General features: G+C 41.0%; 2 long non-coding RNA genes across 4 annotated transcripts in view; both read right to left on the bottom strand.

Moving 5' to 3' along the window:
• The window catches only part of LOC116457926 (uncharacterized), a 28,619-nt gene extending 20,348 nt beyond the window's left edge, over positions 1-8,271 (bottom strand). For both annotated transcript variants that reach the window (XR_009210761.1, XR_004245150.2), the window contains exons 1-4: positions 3,796-8,271; positions 1,982-2,104; positions 1,583-1,726; positions 508-1,191 (exon numbers count right to left, since the gene is read on the bottom strand). This is a non-coding gene — a long non-coding RNA (uncharacterized LOC116457926). The remainder of the gene's footprint in view (positions 1-507; positions 1,192-1,582; positions 1,727-1,981; positions 2,105-3,795) is intronic.
• A 3,348-nt stretch (positions 8,272-11,619) lies between these two features.
• The window catches only part of LOC131381814 (uncharacterized), a 36,738-nt gene continuing 30,766 nt past the window's right edge, over positions 11,620-17,591 (bottom strand). Inside the window, exons 5-6 of one of the 2 annotated variants that reach the window (XR_009210763.1) lie at positions 17,458-17,546; positions 11,620-17,335 (exon numbers count right to left, since the gene is read on the bottom strand). This is a non-coding gene — a long non-coding RNA (uncharacterized LOC131381814). Of the gene's footprint in view, positions 17,547-17,591 lie in introns of both variants that reach the window. The other variant, XR_009210762.1, reaches the window with a different exon arrangement.

Here is a 17,591-nt window from a genome sequence, read left to right as displayed (position 1 = left end):
CCACCACGCCTGGCTAATTTTTTTTGTATTTTTAGTAGAAACGGGGTTTTGCCACGTTAGCCAGGCTGGTCTTGAACTTCTGACCTCAGGTGATCCATCCACCTGGGCCTCCCAAAGTGTTGAGATTACAGGCGTGAGCCACTGCGCCTAGCTAAGGGCTTCTCTTTTTATATGAAGGAGTAGAGAATACTAGAGAGGAGCGGCTGTGAGGGAGTGGGATGAGCAGGTGGTGTGAACAGACAATTCGAACAGGGAAGGATCACTGAGGAGAGATGTTCTGTGTTTTAGTGCTTGCTTAAGCTCAGGGGCCAGCCAAAGTTCAATGGCCTGGGGGAGGGAGAGAAGCCTCATTAAGTTTGAACAAGTTAAGTTGATGAGCAATTTGTTCAGATTAGTCAGTGAGGACCAAAAAATGAAAATTTGGAGGATTGACTTAGTCTGTTCAAGCTGCCATAACAAAATACCATAGATTAGGTGGCTTATAAACAACAAAAACTTATTGCTCACAGTGCTGGAGGCTGTGAAGTCCAAGATCAAGGCATCTGTAGGATTGGTGTCTGGTGAGGACCAGCTTTCTCATGGATAGCACCTTCTTGCTGTATCCTCACATGGCTTAAGGAGCACGGCAGCTCTCTGGGGCCTTTTTAAAAATATGAGATCACTAATTCCATACATAAGAACTCCAATCTTATGACCTAACCACCTCCCAAGGCCCCACTTCCTGATACCATCACCTCGGGGGTTAGGATTTCAACATATGAATTTGGAAGGACATAAACATTCAGACCCTAGGAGGGGTTGGGTCTGGCTTTGTCATAGGTTCTCGAGGAGCTCATCCATGAGTCTTCTCCAAGTCACATAGGGAAGGGTGGCTCTCTGCCTGGAACACAAAAGGACAGGGAGGATTTCTTGACCATTACTGTTTTCCACATTGTTAGCCCATAGGAAGTCAGTCACAGCAAGGTCATACACCAACTTCAAGACTGGAGAATGGCAGCTGTGGGGACCATCACTGAGCTGTTTCTTCCGCCACAATGTGTTGCCAACAACAGACTTCACAAAGAGATCATTCCCCATCAACCCATTCACGTGTCTCTTAACTGTCAGCGTTATGTCCTCCATCTGCTGTCAGTGTGCCTCCATCTGCTGTCCAGCTTACAGAGTCTTGAATCTCATGTTGTCACCGTTTCTCTGGGTCATTGAAACAGAGAGAGATTAAAGGCGGTTCGATAGGGAAAGTCAGAATGTATGGTCTTACTTATTCACTGTTCTGCCAACCAATATAATATGATATTACAAGAGATGAAACAGAAATGATTTCAGTTATAAATAATTTACTATCCTCAAAGAAGGTTAGAATTAAGTTGGTTATGTTTTCTTTCATTTAAATAGCTTGCTCTGGGAGCCTATTATGTTTCCTAGACTTACTCTGGTACTGAATTCTGGTATTCTGTAGCTCTTATTAAATACATAAATCTTGTTTATTCTAAAGCAGTGCTTTATAGGAACAAACCACCTCAAGTTCTTACTCTGATTTTAAAGGACAAGAACTTTGGTGAATACTAGAATATATTGGTCTTACCTGGAAAATGCTGACATTTGTAGCAGAAAGGCCTCAGAGAGCCCACACTCGGCAACCCAGATAATGTCCAAGTTCTCTGTTTATAGAGAAGAATCTCAGGGTACTGGCCCTAGGGACATTTTCCCAGGTGTCCCTGTGATAATCCTAAGGTATGAAGAAAAGTAAGGTAGTCCCACAAGACAAAGGTTGAATTGAAATGGTTTCATACTCTAGTACTGAAAATAACTGTTTTTCAGCAAACTGTAAGAAATAGTGCCTTACATTTGTCTGGAATTTATACTTTACAATATGCTTTTAAATATACCATGTCATTAAAATTCACAACAATTTGGCAAGAAAGAAATGATAATCTCCATTTTGTTGATGAGTAATAAAAGCTATTATCTATTTCACACTTACTTCTTGCTAGGCGCCATGGTGAGCACTCATTTGATCCTTGCGACACTCTTATGACGTATGTGCTATCATTGTCCTCGTAATACATACATTGAAAGTGAGGCTCAGGAAATTTGAAGATTTTGCCTAAGGTTAGGCAATAAGTAAGTAACAGAGTAGAAATTTAAACACGTTTTTCCAACTCATAATGCTCTAAACCAGTGGTCTTCACACTATTTTGGCCACACAATTTTTAAATTATCTATGTACCACCGTATTACCATGTGCATTAACATATATACAAAAATAGACATTAAAAAAGAGAACAAGATAAAAATGCAAATAGAAATATAAGTTATTTCTTCTCAAACTCTAATAGAATATCTTCTACATCCCATAAACTTAATCTTGCTAATGACTCTAAGTTATTACCCTCTATGGACTGTGCAAATGGCAACCAAATTTCAACTTGAGTTTTGGAGGGAACATTCAAACCATAGCACTCTTCACAGTCTGAGGATGATATTACTGTTGAGAGGGGTAGGTCTTTGAAACCAGGCTTGGGATTCCAGCCAATAGCATGATATGGAATGTGATATAGAATGTGGTGGTTTGAGGCTGACCAAGAGGCAGTAGAATGGCACTGGAAAGGACCTGGAGTTATCAGAGGAGAGTGGAGGGTCTCACTGAATCCTTTACTAATTGTGTGATTATGGACAAATTGCCAAGACACAATGGGCTTTGGTGTCCTAATCTGTACCATGTTAAGAAGTGAGACCATAAAGAGGTGATTAGGCAGATCCCCACATGAATAAATTAATGCCATTATTATGGGAGCAGGTTAATTGTCATGGGAGTGGGTTCCCCATAAATGGGTGAGTTGGCCCAATTTTCTCTCTCTTGCAAGTCTTGCAAGCTTGCTTCCTGCTTCCATTCTTCTGATATAGGATGACACTTGCCAGATGCCAGCATCATGCTCTTGGACTTCCAGCCTCCAGAACTGTGAGCCAAATACACTTTTTTTTTTAAATTACTCAGTCTGTGGTATTCTGTTATAGCAGTAGAAAATGGACTGAGACAGAGTATGAGAAATGAGTGCTCTAGCTATTGTAATTATTTGGATGAATCAGGCCCAAATCCTCTTTAATCCCAATTTTTCTTGACAGAGAACATCTGCTTTCATTGGACAATTGTTACCACCCCCCACTCACTTGATGCCATAGAGGGCTGCCTGTTTCACACAATTCAACTTAGATGTATTTTCTTTTCTCTTTCTCTTTCTTTCTTTTTTTTTTTTTTTTTTGAGACAGCGTTTCACTCTTGTCACCCATGCTGGAATGCAATGGTGCGATCTTGGCTCACTGCAACCTCCACCTCCCGGGTTCAAGAGATTCTCCTTCCTCAGCCTCCTGAGTAGCTGGGATTACCGGTGCCTGCCACCATGCTCAGCTAATTTTTGTATTTTTAGTAGAGACAGAGTTTCACCACTTTGCCCAGGCTGGTCTTGAACTCCTGATCTCAGGTTATCTTCCTGCCTCGGCCTCCAAAATGTTGGGATTACAGGCGTGAGCCACCACGCCCTGCCTGTTTTCTTTACTAGAGTTTGCATTTGGCTGTACTCCCATTTGGTGTCTGGACACTCCAAAATTTAATATTTATCACTTTACTTGGCGTTTGTTTTATTTTTTTCTAACTTCCAATAATTCTGTGAGTTCACTTTAATATGAACAATACAAACTGTTGCTCTAATCATTTATAAATTCAAACAATGTGATTGTGCCAAACATTGTAATATCCTCATCATACAAGATTTATGATGTCTGGCCGTGAGTGCTTACCTATTTTGTGGTCAAAGGTAGCACAGTAAGGTTGCCAGGATGGTGAAGTCTCCGTGTGTGGGATGAGATGGAGTTGGAATCCTGGTATAGTGCTTCTCCCAGAAGGGAGTATGAGCCTCAACAAGTAATGTCTCATCACTAAGTGTCCTCAGCAAGAGTCCTCCAGGGACTACTGTGCAAACACAGAGAAGGGAAAGTGAATCCCAAAGGTACAGGACTCTGGAAAGCCACCAAGGGGAGTAATTGCTTTATTGAGCATTTCATTCTAGGGACTCAAAACCTTTACCTGTAAGAGTTATTTTAAAACTCCCCAGCCCTAGCCATTTATTTTATAAAAAGCAGTTCACTTTCACCAAATATAGTACAAGACAGATTATAACAGAAATTATATCACCATTTCTTCCACTTTGTTTGCTTCAAAGAGAAGCCTATCAAGGACAAGGAAGTCAGTGCTGTTACAAATAATTTGATTTGATTTGATCTTACTTATTAAGCAGACATATATGAAGCAGGCATGCATGAAATCAGCTGCATTACAACCCCAGAAGTGGTTTTGTGTTCACTGTATTGAAGTTCACACAAAGCACAGCATTTAACTCCCTGATCTCATCTATTTGAGACTGATACTGAGACTTCAGGTGGACTAGACACATCATATAAGGATAAAAATAAGTATCTGGCATCAATCTGGAATCTCTGGGTGGCTAGACTGATGCTCTCCCTATTTGGCAGCACTGCCCTCCTATAGGGCATTATGATTGGATCACTTTTGAAAGATGTGTCAGGGGTCCTTCAGTGATGAAATCTTTAACAGGAATGACAAAGACTAGATACCTCACTTAGCTTCTTTAAGTGATCTCTGAGGGAAGCTAGAGAAAAGGTTCTTAAAAGCTGCCACACCTCTGTAGCCCAGAAAGGAAATTTTCATATTTACTTTTTAGAGAAACCAACTCCAGTCATCTACAGTGCTTTCTTTCTTTCTGACTCTTGGAAAAATGTTATTTGCCACGTTTTAGCTCATACTGCTGGCCTAAGTGATAATGAACACAAGATAATATGTGATCTCCCTGAACAGTGTCTGAGATAGTATCCACCCTCCCTTGCTTTATTTCCCCCTGAACTTTGCAGCTGATATATTATGTCTTTATATGCCTCTGCTTGTTTTCTGTCTCCCAGTGGGATATAAGGGCTTCAACAGCAGGGCCCTGGTCTAGCTTATCAGCTGTTGTGTTCTCAGTTCATAGAACCCTGCATGGCCTGGTAATTGTTGGTTGGTTGAACAAATAAGCAAAGCAACAGACCAACAGATGAATATCTTGCATAAAGGCTAATTCTATTAAATTCTTACCAGTGAGGTCTTACCAACAACGTATAGCCAAGGTCATCACATGTCATTTTGCTTAGAGTTGCAGATTCCAAGAATCTTACAAAACAAAAAACAACAACACGAAAAACCCTTTGTTTAAGACAATCAAAGATTGCCTTTCACAAACCAGAGCTACTATATTTGTGATCCTTCATTCACCTGAGGACATTTATTTGCATGCATATAACACTGTGTAGGCCTTTTTTAGTATTGTCAGAGTGACCCTGAGTCCACAGAATGAACTTCCCATGTTCCAGATGTCAAGGCTCCCCAGGAAGAGTCAGTTTTATCTGGATGACAGTGTGTTCAGCACAGTAGCATCCCAGGTTTTCCAGAAAGCCCTTCAGGAAAAAGTATTTCCATCATGTTTTAAGCAACCACTTTTTTAGCCATGAAATGAAGACCCACCTCATGCTACTTCAAGTAATGGTGTGTATATGGAGGAAGGGAGTGGTGGTTGTTGTAATAATATACACACAGGGGAGCTCAGGGATATCGGACAGCCAAGCCTGGAAAGTGGTGGTTCCGTATTGAAGGCAACTGCAACAGCAAAGTGGTGAATTTGCTCAGATAGTCTCAGTGGTTTGCCACATGCCTGCTTCTCATGCATCTCTATTAGCACTCTCTCAATTATAGATCTTTACATGGATCTTGAGATAAGTGTCTTCTGTCTACCTTACAGTTTCTGCTTATTCGTTGTTTGTGTTACCACGTAACTCCAGCTCACACAGGTTTCTCATGACCCCTCCAGCCTCTACAACAGAACCTTTTCATGAAAATGCAGTGGGTCCTAGCATAACTTTGTTTCATTTTAACATTGGAAGAAAAAAATAGATTCCCATCTGGGGCCACTCCCTGTGTGGAGTTTACACATTCTCCGCATGTCTGTATGAGTTTGCTCTGGATACTCGGGTTTCCTCTCACATCCCAAAGCTGTGCACGTGGAGTGAAACGGTATGTTTATGTGGTCCCAGTGTGAGTGAGAGTGGGTGTGTGTGTGTGAGTGTACCCTGCAATGGGATGGTGTCCTGTCCTGAGCTTGTTCTGGCCTTGAGTCCTGAGCTGCTGGGATGGGCTACACAGCCACCCATGACCCTGAACTGGAATGAATGGGTTGGAAAATGAGTAGATGAGTAAACATAAATCATTCCCAAATAAAAGTGTGTAAAGTATACAATTATCATACAAAGGCACAACGATAAAGGGTGCAGCAACAAAGCACTCAGTGAGCCGCCATATGTGTGAGTGTTGGTTTTTTAAGCCACTTGGTGACTGGGGGTGCTCCTTATGATTTTAGCTGTGAAAACATTTATTCCTTGATGGAAACTACCTATGGTTGCCTTCACTCACTGATTCCAGAAATTGGGTAAATAATTATCTTACTTGTTTTTATTCTTTCTTAAATGTATATGTAGCTCTCATTTATTTGAAGGTTTTGCATTAGAAGTATTTTCAGTCTTTTGTTAGAGGTTTGGTAATGTTTTTGTGACCAGAAATGTCATAGAAACTTAACTCTTTCTTCATATTAATTAGCCTATGGTAAAATTGGTTTCATTATCATTTTGCTTAAAGTCAGTTTCCAAGAGCCTATCTACTACATTAATTGAGGAATTACTATGTACAGACTAAAATTAAAAGGCTTAATTATTCCTCTTGAAAATAAGAAAAGAGATTTTCCTCTCTTCCTTTTTGTTTAAGCATTTACCTTAGAAAACTTCTAGTTGTAAGTATTTTCTTCTCCCTTTGAAATGTATTTAAATCTTTTGAAGATTAGGTAGGACTTTCCTCAGCTTTGTTATCCTGGAATGTCTTTCCCAAGGACCTGGCAGCCATCTCTTTGAAATGTAAACATCGAAGGACTTAGCACCCCCATCTCCCAGTTTCTGTGTCAGGGTAGAAGTCTGACTTCAGTGAATATCTTGCTCCAAGTTGCAAAACTGCCTCCCAATATAAGACATGAGAAGTTGGTTTCTTCCCTTGGATAAAGCCAATTAGCTAATACAGGTGGTCAACCCCATGCCTAGGTAAAGTTAGGATGAACTTTGTGTGACAGTTGGTGCTGTCAAGTCCTCTTATTTGAGGACTAGTTATTGCCTACCTTGAAAACACATATGTAATGGATTGTGGCTGCTTGGCTATATAAAAATGTGAGATTTCTTTCTGTCTTTGCAATCCCCTAGTGGTGCACATTACATTCTGGTTTAATGCTATTAAATAAAATTTATGGAAGGCTGTAGGTTTGGATTGAGCTTCCGCACTGGGCCTCAACAGACCAAACCAAAATGGAGTCATTCATGCTAAGTGCCACATAATCAAACAAGAGATTCACAGCAACCAGTCAGAAAGGGCTCAGCCAACCTAAGCCAGCACTATAGGAAAGAATGAAAGTAACCTAAAGTAACCTGATGTGAACCAATCCACTTTTTTGTATTATTCTGTTTCCTTATTCTGCAAGATAGCACCTTACAAAAACCAACTGTTCCACCTTACCCAACAGAGCTTCCTCTATTTTTAGACAGGATGCTGCCTGATTCATGAATTGCTAATAAAAGCCAATTCAATCTTTAAACTAAATTTGTTGAAGTTCTGTTTTTTGCCAATACTTATTCAATAATACAAGCGCTATTTTTCCCCCCTCAACTATCTTTAGGGAGAAGATTTTTTGGTAGGGAGAAAGTTTTCTTTTTAATTATATTTTCCCAAATACCTATCACATTTATTTCCTGTGGCTACCTGACTGTTTCCTTTTTCTTCATTCAGATTCTGTGGAGAAAGACTCTTATTGGACAGCTCTCCTTTTTGAGCAAGCTTTTCAATCTATAAACTGGCTGCCACTGGATGAAGTACCCTCTCCCTCCCCCTGTCCAATGTGTGAGGCCAGAGGTGAAGCAGGATCATCTGTACTGTACGTGGTGCTAAAGACTGCTCACTAGTAGGTATTGTGTTGTGAGCTAAGTGACTCTCTATATGATACTTTTGAACATTTATGGAAAAATAAGGAATATAATGATGCCAGTTGGTTGCTCCTAATGTTACTGGATATGTGGTGGAAAAAAAAGAAATGAGTTCAGTTCAGGGAGTTGAATTCCCAGGTGAAGAATCACAAATGACCTAAGAGCTTCCAGGTGTGCCCCGAAGGACAACCTTATCTCCAATAGTTACAGGGCTGAAAATGCTGAAAGCTGAATGCAGAACCTCATCTGATGATTCACTAAATTACAGCACAAGTTGAAATCCCAGCCTCCCAGGGTGTCTACTGTTAAAGTGAGGGCATTGATTGGGAAAGAATGGGATCCTGTAATTTGAGATAGGGCCATGTGGTAAGACCCTGATGAACCTAGAGATACTGAGCCCCTAAATTCTGATGAATCTTCTTTGCCAGAGGGAAATATCTCCCCAGCCCCAGTAGAAGAGGCCTCCTCAGCCCTACTGACAGCAGCCTCCCCAGTGTCAGTAGTATTGGCCTGTCTACCTCTGTCTGAGGGGTTTAACCCTGCATTGCTTGAGGAAATGGTAATGGCCTCCCCTGAGAGAACTGCCATGCAAGACAATTCTGATTCTCCACAGGACTCACCATGACCACCCTTCTTTTCTTCTAGACCTATGACTGGACACAAGTCCCAGCAGGGCTCTAAAGGTGAGGTACAAAGTATGACCCATAACAGGGTGCACTGAATTCCAAAAGAACTACTTGGGGTTATTAGTTCATACAAGCAGAAATCCAGGAAACGTGTGGGAATTATGGATGTGGAACATGTGTGGGAATTAAGGGTGTGGAACAATGGTAGAAGGAACATAAAATTGGATCAGGCTGAATTTATTGATATGGGCTCAGTGAGCAGAGACTCTGCATTCAGTGTTGTGGCTTGGCAGAAAGGGCTCTAACTGGTTGGGTGAAGCAAAGATGAAACGATGGTCCACCATAAATGAATTGGAAATGCCTGACTTCCCTTAGTTTAATAGAGAGGAAGAAATTCAAAGGCTTAAGGAGATTGGAAGATTGGAGTGGATTTGTCATTTACCTTACTCACCTATGCTGGAACGGTCCAGAAGACATACCTTTCACCAGTACTTTGAGAAATACTTTGAATAAATAAATAAATAAATGTCGAGGGGATACCCAGCATCTTTGTCGAGCTTTGTGGTTGCTCTTTTTTGTAGGCCCCACCTTACAATGGGAACCACAGTCATTCGATTGGAAAACCTAAATGCAATGGGAATAATTAGATCCCAGAATATGGCAGGAGTCAAGTGGTGGCAGTGGCACTTAACCACCAAAAGCAAAGTGGGCATGGTTATTATAATGAACAGCAGAGTCAAAGCAGCAACCAGAATAGTCTGACTCCAGGAGATGTATGGTGTTGGCTAGTTAATCATGATGTTTCTCAAAGTGAAATAGATAGGAAGCCTACTAAATTCTTAATTGATCTGTATAAGCAGAGCATTTCTAGGCCAAAAAACAAAAGTCTAACTCAAATCATAAAAACAGAGAGATGTGGCCCCTCAATCAATTCCCAGATGAGCCAGTTTACAGACCTGGAACCCCATGAGTGAAGGGGAGATTAGGTCCCCTGGAAGAACCATGGCATAATACTAAAAATTTATACTGTCAAATCTTTCTCCTATCCTTCTTCAAAGGGACCTATGGCCTTTTACAAGGATAATTGTACACTGAGGAAAAGCAAATAATCAGACCTTTTGGGTCTACTGGACACTGGCTTTGTCTATCCACTGATTACAGGAGACCTAAAACATCACAGTGGTCTTCTCATTAGAGTAGGGGCTTGTGGAAGTCAGATGATCAATAAAATTTTAGCTCAGATTTGTCTCACAGTGAGTCCAATGGGTCCTTGAATCTATCCTGTGTTTTTTTTTTTTTTCTCCAGTTCTGGAATGCATAATTAAAATAGACATATTTAGCAGCAGGCAGAATTCCTCCATTCATTCCCTGACCTGTGAAGTGAGGGCTATTATGATAGAAAAGGCCAAATTGAAGTCATTAGAACTACCTCTACTTAGAAAAATAGCAAATCAGAAGCAATTCTACATGCAGAAATTACTGCTACTGTCAGAAACTTAAAGGATGCAGGCATGGTGATTTCCACCATATCTCCATTCAACTATCCTGTTTGGCCTATGATAGACAGGTCTTGGAGAAAGACAGTGGATTATCATAAACCTAACCAAGTGGTGACTCCAGTTGCAGATTCTGTACCAGATAGGATTCCATTTATTGAGAAAATCAACTATCTCCTGGCACTGATATGCAGCTATTGATCTGGGAAATGGCTTTTTCGTCATCCATGTCCGTGGGGACCAGCAGAAGGGACCAGCAGAAGCAGTTTGCTTTTAGTTGGCAAGGCCAGCAACATACTTTCACTCTCCTACCTCAAGGGTATGTCAACTCTACAGTTCTATGTCATAATTTAGTTTTCATGGATCTTGATCACCTTTCGTTCCCACAAGATATCACTCTGGCCCATTACATTAATCACATTTTGCTGATTGGACCTGGTGAATGAGAATTAGCAACCACTCTAGACTTATTGATAAGACCTTTAAGTGTCAGAAGTTGGGAAATAAATCTGACAAAAATTCGAGGGCTTTCTAATTCAATGCAATTTCTATGTGTCCAATGGTGTGGGGCATATGGAGATATCCCTTCTAAGGTAAAGGTTAAATTGTTGCATCTGGCACCACCTGCAACCAAGGAAGAAACACAGCACATATTGGGCCTCTTTGGATCTTGGAGGCAACATATTCCACATTTGGGTGTGTTTTGCTGAGCCATTTACAAAACGACCTGAAAAGCTTCTAGTTTTGACTGCAGCCTAGAACAAAGCAAGGCTCTGCAATAGGTCCAGGTTACTGTGCAAGCTGCTCTGTTACTTGAGTCATAAGAGTTAACATATCCAATAGTGCTTGATATATTAGTGGTGAACTGAGATTCTGTTTGAAGCATTTGGCAGGTCCATATAAGTGTATTGGAGTGCAGGCCTTTAGGATTTTGGAGGAAGTCCCTGCCATCTTCTGCAAATAACTACTTTTTTTTTTCTTGAGAGACAGTTCTTGGCCTGCTACTGGGCATCAGTAGAAACTGAATGTTCAACCATGTGGCACCAAGTTACCATGTGACCTGAGCTGCCCATAATAAACTGGGTGTTATCTGATCACCAAGCCATAAAGTTAGGCATGCACGCAGCACTTCGTCATCAATGGAAGTGGTATGTATGTGATCCAGCTCTAACAGTCTCTGAAGGCATAAGTACCTTACACGAAGAAGTTGCCCAATTGTCCATGGTCCTCCCTTCTGCTACACTGCTTTCTCTCTCCCAGACTGTACCTATGGCTTCATGGAGAGTTCCCCATGATCATTTGGCAGAGGAACAGAAGAATTAGGCCTGGTTTACAGATGTTTCTGCATGATATGCAGCACCACCCAGAAGTGGACAGCTGTAGCACTACAACCACTCTCTGGGACATCCCTGAAGGACAGTCATGAAGGGAGCTCCTCACAGTGGACAAAAATTCGGGCAGTGCACCTGGTTGTTCCCTTTGCTTAGAGGGAGAAATGGCAAGATGTGTGATTAAATACTAATATATAGGCTGTAGCCAATGGTGGTTTGGCCAGATGGTCAGGAACTTGGAAGGAACTTAATTGGAAAATTGGTGACAAATAAATTTAGGAGAGAGAAATGTGGATAGATGTCTCCAAATCAGCAAAACTTGTGAAGATATTTATGTTTCATGTGAACGATCACCAAAAGGTGACCACAGCAGAGGAGAACTTTAATAATCAAGTAGATATGATGACCCTTTCTGTGAATGCTACTCAGCCTCTTTCCCCAGCCACTGCTGTCATTGCCCAATGGGTTCATGACCAAAGTGTCCGTGGTGGCAGACATGGAGGTTATTCACAGGATCAGAAACATGGACTTTCACTCACCAAGGCTGACCTAGCTATGGCCACTGCTAAAGGTCCAATCTGCCAGTAGCAGAGACTAACACTGAACCTCCAATGTGGCACCATCCCTAGGTGATCAGCCAGCTACCTGGAGTCATGTTTATTACATTGGCCTGCTGCCATTATGAAAGGGGCAGTGTTTTGTTCAGGAATAGATACTTCTCTTTGCCTTCCCTGTACACAGTGCTTTTGCCAAAACTACCATCTGTGGACTTACAGAATGCTTTATCCACCATCGTGGCATTCCACACAGCATTGCGTGTGATTAAGGAACTCACTCCACAGCAAAAGAAGTGCAGCAATAAATGCACGCTTATGTAATTCACTGGTTTAACCATGTTCCCCACTATTCTGAAGCAGATGGCTTGATAAAATGCTGCAATACCTTTGTGAAGAGTCAGTTATAGTGCCAGTTAGGTGGCAGTACCTTGAGTGCTGGGACAAGGTTCTCTGTGCTCTAAGTCAGTGTCCAATATTTGGTGTTGTCTCTTCCATAGACTGGATTCATGGGTTGAAGAATCAAAGGGTGGAAATGGAAGTGGAACCACTCACCATTACCCTTAGTGACCAGCTAGCAAAATTTTTGCTTCCCATTCCTATGACCTTATATTCTGCTGGCCTAAAGGTCTCTAGCTGTGAGGGAGAAATGCTTTCACCAGGAGACATAATGATGCTTCCATTGAACTGAAAGTTAAGACTGCTGCCCAGTCAGTTTGGGCTCCTTCTGGTTTTGAGTCAACAGGTAAAGAATGGAAGTATGATATTGACTGAGGTGATTGATTCAGACCACCAAGAGGAATTGGACTATTATTCCATAATGGAGATGGAGAAGAGTATGTCCAGAAAACAGGAGATCCTTCAGGTATGTTTTAGTGTCACCATGCGCTGTGATTATGGTCAATATAAAACTATAACAACTCAATGACCAGGACTCAAGGTCTACTAATGACCAGGCCCTTCAGCTTTGGATCACCCTGCCAGGTGAAAAACCATGACCAGCTGAGGTGTTTGCTGAAGGCAAAGTGAATACAGAATGAATAGTAGAAGAAGGTATTTATAAATACCAGCTAAGAATAAGTGACCAGTTACAGAAATGAGGGCTATAACTGCCATGAGTGTTTTCTCCTTGTTTTGTAGTGAATATATTTGTGTGGATATATATGTATATATATATTATATTTGAATATATATGGAATATATATTATATATTTATAAATTAATTTATATATATATAAATTAAGCAAATATTTTTCACTCTCTTATTCCCTTATGTAACATAAAATGCATTGACTTTATATCATAGTATTTAAGTATTATTAATCTTACATAGAAGTAAAGTTATAAGATATCAAGGGGAAGAGTTAACATCACTCAAATACTTTACCTCCACTTCTAGGGAAGGGATTAGTGTGTTTTCAGTTGTATGCAGGATAGTTGTATCACGTTAGGCAGAATTATGACCCTGTTATTGTCTTTAATTGAAGATTAAGTATGGTTTAAAAAGATGTATATGGGTTGATTGATAAGAGGTGGAATTGTGGTGGTCATTTTATGTGTCAACTTGACTGGACTAGGGGATGCCCAGGTAGCTGGTAGAACATAATTTCTAGGTGTGTTTGTGAAGGTGTTTCCAGAAAAGATTAGCATTTGAATCAGACTGAGTATAGAAGATCACCCTCACCAATGTGAGTAGGTACCATCAAATTTATCGAGAACACAAATAGAACAAAACTTCAGAAGAATACATTTTCTCTTTCCTTATGGAGCTGAGACATTAATCTTCTCTCTTTTTTTTCTTCTTGCTCTGTCACCCAGGCTGGAGTGCAGTGGCGCAACCTCAGCTCACTGCAACCTCTGCCTCTCGGGTTCATTCTTGTGGCTCAGCCTCCCGAGTAGCTGGGACTACAGACACACACCACCATGTCTAGCTAATTTTTGTATTTTTAGTAGAGACAGGGTTTCACCATATTGGCCAGGCTGGTCTCAAACTCCTGACCTCAATGGATCTGCTGGCCTCAGCCTCCCAAAGTGCTGGGATTACAGGTGTGAGCCACCAACCTGGCCTATTCATCTTCTGTTAACATGAGTGTTCCTGGTTCTTGGGCCTTTAGACTCGGATCAGGACTTATACAATCAGTACCTCCATTCTTGGGCCTTTGAACTCAGACTAAAGTACATCATTGGCTTTCTTTGTTTGCTGGCTTACAGACATCAGATCCTTGAACTTCTTGGCCTCCATTGTCCCGTGAGCCAATTCCTATATTAACTCTCTCTCTCTCTCTCTCTCAACTCTAGAGAGAGAGTCTGTTTCTGTGGAGAATTATTGCTAATGCAGCATTTTAAGAATTTAAACACGATCATGCTTCTGTAGCAGAAAATCCTGAGATTCTTTCCTTTGATGGCAGAGATTCAAAGTAGTTCAGTTCCACTGCACAGCTGTGGCCACTGGGCTTTGTGAAGTCTCTCTCTCTAGAGAAACTTCATGCAGTTTCATAAAATTACTTTTGTCTTCAGGATGGAGGTTTATTGGTTCTTTGCACAACTGGGAAATCATCCCTTTTGGACTATGGAGAGTCTTGATTAGCCCTTCCAAATTAGTTTTTCCTTCTTCTGTTGGAAGTTTTAAATCAGTACAGTTTGCCAGACATGAGGCAATATATCCAGAAAGTAGAATGCCACAAGTCTTTGCAGATAGCCATTTCCCAGGGAACATATAATTTCTCACTTCATCTTATAAAGGAAAATGGTGGAGGAATGGAAACAAACATGTATTTAGACTTACTATGTTCCTGGTCCTTTGTGAGGGGGTTCATATGGAATATTTCACTGAATATCAGCAACACTTTTGTGATGTAGATGACATTTTTGAAAGGCCACTTGAAGCCCAAAGAGATTGAATAACTTGCCCAAAGGTAACATTGTATGAAGTGATGAGACTTGGATTTGAATCTAGCTCTGACTCCACATGGTTGCTTTTTGTATTGTAGCTGGTTGCTATCTACTCTCCTCCAATTAGACTTGAGCTAAAACAGGACTGAAATGATGCTAAATTAATGAGATTAATATTAATGCAGTAGAATCACTCCTTTGCTATCCACATGAGGAGATAGTATTAGTCTGTTCTCACACTGCTAATAAAGACATACCTGAGACTAGGTAATTTATACATGAAAGAGGTTTAATTGACTCACAGTTTCACATGGCTGGGAATCCTCACAATCATGACAGAAGGTGAATGAGGAGCAAAGTCACGTCTTACATGACAGCAGGCAAGACAGCTTGTGCGGGGAACTCCCATTTATAAAACCATCAGATCTCATGAGACTTATTCATTACCATGAGAACAGTATGGGGAAAACCACCCCCATGATTCAATTATCTCCACCTGGTCCCACACTTGACACATGGGAATTATTACAATTCAAGGTGAGATTTGGGTAGGGACACAGCCAAACTGTATCACCCAGTATAAACCACCCAGCTCTAGTTTTGCTTCTGTAATGGAGAAACTATTTTTAAAAATTCCTCTGGGTGTATTTTCTCCCATATTAATGCATTTTTTAGTTTTACTCTCTCTCTCTCTCTGTAGTCTTTTCTACCATTAAAGCAAATCAGTGACATTTATTGCCATAGTGAAAGGCAGAGAGATACATCTGAAGTCCATAGGGCAGGAGAGAAAAAGGTGATTCCTGGGAATATTACTTCTGGACAGGAAGGGGAAGTAGAAGTTCTTCCTAGGTTATAGAGCAGGGACTGGATCCTTTAGCAACCTGGTGTCCAGCCCTCAGGAGTTATATACCAAGCTGAGGAGGGCAGGAACCAGTGAGAAGAAACAGAGGCTCTTCTACAATGCTGAGAGGCTCCATAAATTTCCATGTGCACTCACATCTATGGGGAAAGATAAGGAAGGCAGACACTTTGGAGGAAAGAAATACTATAGGTAAGAAGTTAAAACTTAGATTGTGAGATATGAGATGTTATTTACCAGAAAAAAAAATTACCTTATACTGGAAAATTCCAAGATTTCTTACCAGCTGCTATAAGTGAGTATAGGGCCTCCAGATTAGGATGAGAGAAATTATAGAAAGAGGAAAAGTCTCCATTTGTAGCACATTTTTCATTTATAGTGTATTAATTTTAGATAATGCTGTGCTTTCATAAATCATTCTTTTGAGTTATTAATAATGGCTCCTCTTAAAATACAAAGAGATTTTATGGGAGGCATTGAATATAAAGCTATGCTAAGTATCAAGACCATGACATTGAATCAGGTTATTGTGGCTCATCTCATGTACCTAGAGAGACCTGCAAAGATACAGAAGATACTGATATCATAGTGTCATGGTCTGTGGGGTAAATCCCTGATGAGAGAAGACAGAACTAGGAAAAACTCTGTTTTATAGAAACCTAAGTCAAGGCCCAAAAGGTGGACACCTGGGCCTTGGGTGCTTGGGAAAGGCTGCAAAGAGGACACGGAAAGGTGAGCCAGGAGGTGGGGTTGGGGGAGGGACCTGTGAGCAAACTTCTCCTTAGCTCAGCATGATGTTGCAAAAATGTGTGAATTTTGGCTCCAGACAAATCTGAGATTAGATTCTCCCTGGCCACTGGTGCCTGGTGCCTTTGGACAAACTCATTTGCATAAAGGGAGAGCATTGCTTGAGGATGTTGTGAGAATTAAATGAGAAAACATTGGTTAAATGCCCAACACTATGCTTGTCACATGGTAGCTACTGTGCCCATAACTGTAGATTTTAATGTGTGAAAGTGAGGGCCACACTAATTTGCTCTGGAGGTTTCCCTGAGCAGATGGCAAATAAGAAGTGTCAGAAAATGAATGATATACTCTGTGTCATGGGTGGCCCAGAAGCATGTGGTGGCACGTGTGGTTTATATCTCTTTATGAGTGTTCTGAGTCACTCTGAACCCAAATGACAGCTGTGTGTAAGCAATTCCTGCTGGCAGGCTTACTGGTCTAGAAAGCCAAACAGCAACAACAATGCCCACCCCCCAACTAAAAAAAAATTCCCCAAACCTCATTACCATTTGGACTTGTTAACTTTGTACCTTTCTGTAAAGATGATTTGATTTGTGGCTCCTCCAACTGATTTAACTATGGCTTTGCCAGTCTGTCGTTTCTATTAGGTTAGAGCAAAAATCTTTCAAGTGTCAGCCAGGCGAATCCGTCTGGAGTTCTGGAGGTCCTGGCAGCACTAATTGGGAGACAAGAGGAATGCATGCTTTCTTCCTGAGACTGTAACTTAGTCCACTGGTGTTGCTGTAACAAAATACCTGAGACTGGGTAAGTTATAAAGAATAGAAATTTATTTCTCACAGTTCTGGAGGCTGGGAAGTTCAAAGTCATGGTGCCTGCATTCAGTTCTGGTGAGGGTGGCTCTCTGCTTCCAAGATGGTGCTTTGTTGCTGCATATGGCAGAAGGACAAAAGAGACTTAAGTTCGTTTCCTCC

This window comes from Hylobates moloch, unplaced genomic scaffold (assembly GCF_009828535.3).
Source record: "Hylobates moloch isolate HMO894 unplaced genomic scaffold, HMol_V3 SCAFFOLD_18, whole genome shotgun sequence".
NCBI classification, from domain to species: Eukaryota; Metazoa; Chordata; class Mammalia; order Primates; family Hylobatidae; genus Hylobates; species Hylobates moloch.
Note: the sequence above shows the minus strand (reverse complement) of the source record. Positions and strands in the feature narration are given on the sequence as shown.